Consider the following 7,341-nt stretch of genomic DNA (forward strand, 5'->3'; position numbering starts at 1 on the left):
TGTGATCCTTAGTAAATTGGCCCCCAAGTGTTGAAGCATCAGTAGCCTCTGGGGCTCAGTGTAGCTGAACAGATCCTCATAGCCCACAGTACTGCACCAACCTACAGTACCGTACACGTGTTATTACACATTACATTCCCACAGTTATTTAACACGTGAGTATGGGTCAGACCAATACAGTAGTACAATAGGAAACATTCACATTAGTGGGAAATAACACATCAGACACTGATTGACTTGTGTTACTTTTTATTGTTGAAACAACAGATTTATATAGAGGCTGCTCAGCGACCAAATTACTCCCCAGAAAGTGTAAGCAAAATGATGCTTCAAACTTGCTGGATATGGAGAGAGGGAGTTGTGAAGACAGAGATTGGGGGTAGGGGGATTACCCGTCAACGGGACAGGGTAGGGGTATTACCTGTCAACGGGACAGGGTAGGGGTATTACCTGTCAACGGGACAGGGTAGGGGTATTACCTGTCAACGGGACAGGGTAGGGGTATTACCTGTCAACGGGACAGGCTTTTAAGATAAACATTGCATAAACTTTAATGATTTAAGTTTAATGCACTTAACATAAACTTTTCAACAAATCAAAGGTGCAAGTTCCCAAGTTATGGGACATGCGTTATAAGATGTTAATGACTCCGTGAGTCCGATGTCCAGGTTTGGTCGGGTTTTAAACATCGACCCTGGGCAGCCCATCCTCCTCGTCATCCCAGAGGAAGCCAACATCCACACGTGTCTTGTAGATTCTCTTCCTATAAATAAAGACTTTGATCAGTGACTGTTATTGTAACAACACAAACGTTTGCCATGTACAAGTCATCTCATTATTCCCTGCCCTGCTGCTACCAGCGCCTGCACCATGTTCACCATGTTAGTGGCCCTTACTGAGTACATTTATCGGTGTGATTCCCAGGGCCAGATTAAGGTGTGTGGGGGCCCTGGACAAAAAGGTCTGTGGCCCCCCCCTCTGCCAGACGGAGCCATCAATTACCCCTCCGCCAGGTGGAGGCATCTTCTCCCCCTCCGCCGGATAGAGGCATAATCTCCCCCCTCCGCCAGATGGAGGTGTCATTTCCCCCCCTCCTTCCCCGTACCTGGGCAGCGTGAGGGTGGGTGACAGGCAGTCAGGCAGCGAGATCTGGCAGCGCAGGGTGGGTAGCGCTGGCGGGCAGGGGGTCCGTGCGGCTTATGTGAAGTGAGCGGCAGAGTCCCTGCTGCAGATGGGAACTAGTAACTAGTTCACATCTACTGCAGGGACCCCGCCGCTCACTTCACATACGCTGCAGGGACCCCCTACCTGCCAGCGCTACCCACCCTGCTTGCCAGATCTCGCTGCCTGCCACCCGTGACCTGCCACTGCAGCAGTGGGGTGGCGGGTATGGGGGCCTCCAGATGTGTGGGGGCCCCAGGGTGACCGCCCCTATCGCCCCGTGGCTAATCCGCCACTGGTGATTCCTCTTTGGACCAATAAGAGCACTGATACCATGGGTGTGACATGACAAGGATGGCCCCATACAGGAAGCACAGTGCACAGTGATGTGAGATTCCTCTAATGGGGCTACTCACCCAGCGATTTTCTAAGCAATCTGACTAGATCGCTTAGAAATGAAGCACACATCGCTGTGTGTGTAGGGTCCATAGCGATAGTTATGTGTGGCCCCGTGCGTCGCTATTGCCAGGAGATGTAGATACATGCAGTATTAATCTAGTCATCACCTGTGTTCTCCCTATATAGAACATGGGCAGTGACAGATCACTCAGCACACAGCGCTGGTGCTGCGCTGTGTGCTTCCGGATCTGGCTGAGCGATCTGTGCTGAGTGATCTGAGCGATCTAGCATCATTCAGATCACTGACATGACTTCATTTCTAATGTAGCGTTTCTCTTATTATATTGTTACACTCGTTAGTATAATGATATATACATGTGTGTAATACAAGTAGGATACCAGCCCATCAGTGCTCTGTGTGGTAGAACCTGTGTAGCAGCCCCAGCTGCAGGCAGATATGGAGATACCATTTCTAAATCACAGCCTGTGTGTAAGACAAGAGACCTAAAATCTACCCCAGCGACCGGAGCAGGGAGGACCTGCTTATTGTGCCGGCAACCTACCTGGGGGAGGAGTCACTGCTCGCAAAAGAGCCGGTGCTGCAGTTATCTGCGGATGTTTCTGCCAGATCAATTAGCTCCGAACATCCACTGCTGCTGCTATCAATGGAATCAACAGATGATGTATCATCTGAAAATGAGAGACAGATTCCGATTGGTTGCTATGTGCAACATCACCTCTTTTCATTGTAGTAAATGTACCCTGTACTGTCTATGGGCTCTATGTAATAGGTTGCGAGTTCTGTGCGGAGGCGCAATCTCCTCTGTAGATCAGTGTTCATTTCATCAATGAAAATTTAGACTAAAACTATTCATCAACAAAGGTTTTTTCTGTGAATAAAATTTAACAATAACGAAAATATGAATTTTTTAATAACGAAAATGTTGACTTAATATTCTTTCTGGTTGTCATGACTAAAAACTGACTAGACAAAGATCCTGTATCATTTTTGTCAGGACACCATATTTTTGAGTGATTTATTGGATTCTCTTATTCATAATACTATATTTTATACAGTTTTATCCATCCTCTCTGGCCCTAGATTTACTTACTTGCGCTGCAGCTGCGCAACAACGCTTTGTCATGTAGCTAGCCAATTACTTACCTTTAGCTGAATAGCTATATATTATAATATGCATCCTTACAGCTTCATTTTATTTTGCAGTAGAGTAGTTCTGTACTACTTACTTGTATCAGGAAGGTTTTGTTTTTCTTTTATTATTTAAATACAAATTTTTAATTAAAAAAAAAACAAAAGAAAATGATGGTTTTCTTGAATTGATATTTGCAGAAAATAAATTACCTGCTGTGAAGAATGTAGCATTTGAGTTGCACTTGTTTGATACCTAGATTACTAAACACATGGGGGGAAATATACTTAGAATATGAATACGACTGAGATGTATTCGTATATACTGCATAGTTGCCGACTTTTAGACTGCCCTCTCCGGGAGAGGGCAGCCAGCTCTGTGAAGCAGGGGGTGTGTCCATCTATGGAAGGGGAAAGGGGGCGGTTCGGAGGAGGAGCCATGCGGTATTTCAGGCACTGCACGTCGGGGGCGGGGCTAAAATGCAGCGATCGCGTCGGGTTTCCGGGAGGGGGACCTGATTTCCAGGACCCTCCCGGCCATTCCCTGGAGGGTAGGCAACCCTGATATATGGCCACTAAATACAAATACGAGTTGGCAGCCTGCAAAGATCAGTCAGATCCGTGCAGGCCGCAGTGTAAAATAAATAAAAAATGTAATAAATAATAAAAAAAATGGCGTGGGTCCCCCCCATGGCTATAACCAGCCCCAGGCTCAAAGAGTTTGTCCTGGTTTTAAAAAATCAGGGAAATAAACAAATAGGGGTTCCCCATATTTCCTGGTTTCCAAAATACGGGGGAAAAAACTAGTAGGGCTCCCCCATATTTTAAGAACCAGCACCAGGCCCAACCAGCCAGCAGGGAAATGCCACAGCTGGGGGACACCTATTATATAAGGTCCGGCAGCCAAAGCATTTACCCCCTGACCGGTCAGCCTGGGCAGGGGTCCGGGGAAGTGGGGACCACATCCTCCTTATTCCATGTAGGCATCCTAGGGACTTGGCAAAAAAACTAAATGACTACCAACGGCCTAGCGACTCCTGAACCTATTTGGGAGGAGGAGCCTTCGGATGTAAATATACATCCCGCGTGTCATCCTGACAGTCCGGTCTGGTGTTCGGAAGCCGTTTTGTTATTTTTGCCAGGTCCATGGGATGCCTACGTGGAACATAGAGGACGTAATCTATACCGGAGGACCCTAATAAGTATGGTTTACTTCCACAGGTATCCATATTGGATTTCGTAAGGTCCATGGGATGGACGTATAAATGGAGACCTACCTACGGTAGGTAAGTTTATGTATGGGTGGGCTCTGGGTGTAATAAAGTTTTACTTTTATTGCGTGTCAATTTGGTTATTTTACTATTTGTATTGCTGTGGAACTACAAGTTCCAGCGGACTCCTTAATGCCCCGCATGAGGGGACTTATGGTTCTCCAAGTCCCTGCAAGCAGGGGACGCTTGCTGGGTCTCATAGTTCCACAGCAATATACAATAGATTATTCTTTATTTTACACTGCAATCAGCCTGGTACCCAAAGCCCAGGGGTACCGGGAACAGCCCCAGGCTTGGGCAGGTAAATTCTGGAGGGGGGGGGACCCCGCTTCCCCAGGACCCCTGCCCAGGCTGACTGGTCAGGGGGTAAATGCTTTGGCCGTGGGATCTTATATAATAAGTGTCCCCCTGTTGTGGCATTACCCTGCTGGCTGGTTGGGCCTGGTGCTGTTTCTTAAATACAGTGGGCCCCCACTCAATTTGTCCCCCATATTTTGGGAACCAGGACCAGCCCTTGGGCCTGGTGCTGGTTTTAAAAAATACGGGGTATCCCTATTTGTTAGTTTCCCTGATTTTTTAAAACAAGGACAGGCTAGGGTAGCCTAGGGTTGGTTATAGCCGTGGGGAAGGGGGGGGGGGGGGTGACACCACTCCATTTTTTAAAAATATTTATTTTTCTATTTTTATCCAGCTAATTGTCGGTAATTAGCGACCCGTATATTACATACGGCTGCTTACTAAATTAGTAATCACCATTCTTTTGCATGCTGATTCCTATTCGTATTCTTTTGGGGATGCGGACAAAATCCCGGTGGTAGGAATCCCAGCGGTTGAAATCCCGACCACCGCAATGCAGGCACTTTTTCCCTTTATGGGTGTCCATGACACCCATAGAGGGAGAATAAAATAGTGTGCCAAGCGTAGCGAGGCACCGGGCCCCTTGCGTGGCAAGCCCGCAATGGGGGGGGGTGCGATCCACAGCCCCCCCTTGTCTGCATTTCGGTGGTCGGGATTCCGGCGTTGGTATTTCGACCGTCGGCATTTCGGCGGCCGGGATTTCATACTAATCCCTTCTGTTGATGGCGTATGCATTCGTATTCATACTGTAAATACGAATGTGCCATCAATACAAATATGATATGTATTTTTGGCATAGAAAATGCCAAAAATACGAATCCGCTTAAAATATTCATATTTACGAATACGAATATTTCAGCGGTATTTGGCTTAGTAAATTTCCCCCATAGTGACAGGTATAAAAAGTATTCAAGGGATTGATAGAGAAATAATCGTCAGCAAAATCCATTACAGCATCAATAACCTGCACAGCCATAACTAAATCAATGACTAAAATTATACAAAAATGTTTGTCAAAATCCACTGACTAAATACTTGACTTAGGCGAAATTAAAACATTTGACTAAAATGTGACAAATAATTTAGGCAAATATAGGAAATTGACTAAAAAAAAAAGACTAAAGCATGAAATTAACACTGCTGTAGATATAAAGCAACATAATGTATAAGGCAGAATCAGGCTGGTGAGATACAGTAACAAGCTCCTGTCCCATCACAGAACTCCCAGCCTATTACACATATACTGGTTACCAGACAGTCATAGAACTCACAGCTTAGTACATACTGTACATACTAGTTACCAGCCTGTCACAATGATGGAACATAACAGTAATGTTGGCACCACCGGTGTGTGCGCCCGAACAAAGCAACACTAGAATTAGACTAGTGATCAGATACAAGCATCCCATTCATAGCACCTGGAGGAAGCTTACCCTCAAACAGCAGGTAGGATGCCACTACCTCGTGTATGGCTGCTGCCACCGCTGCTGCCACATGAGCCTCTCGCGCCTGTCTAGGGTCGGGCTTCGCTGGCAGTTCACCAGACACACTGGCACAGGGCAAGGGGGGCTTCACACTGGTGGGGGGGTACACAATGTTGGGGTGCTGCACACTGGTGATGTGCTTGGCCGCTCCCTTCTGCTGCTTAGCAGACTTGCCTGGCTGTAAGGAGCAGAGGAAGAGACATCATTAGCTGTGACTACATAACTCTCCGCAGTGCCAGCACTTTCTACCATGGAAGCAATAGAACAGATCAGGGCGGTGGAATCAGCTGTAACTTCACCATTGTGGCTTATACTTTATTGTTATAACTATTAGTACCGGGGTCAGCAGTTATAATAAGATTATAGCAATATATATAATGATGGAGATAAGATCCGCTCAGCTTATTTACTGTATATTCACTAAATTTCATATACTGTCAGTAATATGTAACCATTGTTAGGGTGACACTCGCTGGTGAGACCAAGTGACCATGTCCCTGGGCACCAGGTGGTATGCATTAGTACATACATAATATATAATATTACATACCTTCAACTTGACCCATTCTAGAATGGAGAAAATGTTCTCTTCTAAGACTTCTCTCTTAATTAGGGATGACCATCGGTGTTTGCCATCGATGGTGATATTGCATGTAGTTATCGATGGTAGCCATCTACAGTATGTAATTGTATTTTCTCAGACCGATGGTCATCCCTTTTATGTGACAGACTGGCTCATGGACCAATCAGTTCCAGGGGCAGGGCATCACAGGTGTAATGTTGCACCATCGATGAAGGCAAACCATCTGATTCTAACCCATCGATGGCAAAAATGTTTTATTGTACATCAGCCATAAACCATCAATGGCTATGAATCATCGATGGCTGTTGTCCATCCCTATTTATATTTTAGGATTGCTATCACCTTTCTTAGTAAGTAACTAGTTCAACCAAGCTGACAGCAATCATAATATCAGAGTGAAGCCCAGGAACAAAGCATTGTGTCCCTCCTGGAATGGGTCATGTTGGGAGAAACCCCCCTCTTGCATCCTGTGTTTTCCTTGGTATGATGATCTGGCACCAGCAGGGGTGCCAGATCATCCCTTTAATAAGAGCAGATATGAATTAGACAGGTCCCAGGGGTCAGAGTTCATACCAACTGTCATTACATCCGATGAGCAGTCAATATTTTTTAACACATGTTCTGGGGCTAAACGTGACTGCTCATCGAATGTAATGACTGTGGGTATGAACTGACTCCTAAAACCTGCGTAATTCTTATGTGCGAATATCAAAATGTATGATCTGACAACCCTGGTCACCAGGGGGCATGGGCAGTTAGTGGCAGTTAGAGTCAGGCAGGAGGCAGCTACTGGTAGGAGAAGGACCTATGCGACTGCAGCAGAAGTGCTGCCGAACTACAAAGCCCAGCAAGGTGGGGAAATGGATGCTTCAATCCTGATAATGTGAGTTCCTGTGAGGCTAATGGTGAAATGTGAGTGTTTCTACATACAGGGAG

At 46.0% G+C, this 7,341-nt stretch overlaps 1 long non-coding RNA gene across 1 annotated transcript; it reads right to left on the reverse strand.

The window, feature by feature from the left end:
• Nucleotides 1-232: 232 nt before the first annotated feature.
• Nucleotides 233-7,074, reverse strand: LOC146007045 (uncharacterized). The gene is made up of 3 exons (XR_014444219.1): nt 5,772-7,074; nt 2,124-2,250; nt 233-763 (listed from the first exon to the last, which is right to left on the reverse strand). It is a non-coding gene; the product is annotated as an uncharacterized LOC146007045 (long non-coding RNA).
• Between the last annotated feature and the right edge of the window lie 267 nt (nt 7,075-7,341).

The sequence above is a fragment of the Crinia signifera genome, chromosome 6, assembly GCF_055691185.1.
Source record: "Crinia signifera chromosome 6, ASM5569118v1, whole genome shotgun sequence".
Taxonomy (NCBI): Eukaryota; Metazoa; Chordata; class Amphibia; order Anura; family Myobatrachidae; genus Crinia; species Crinia signifera.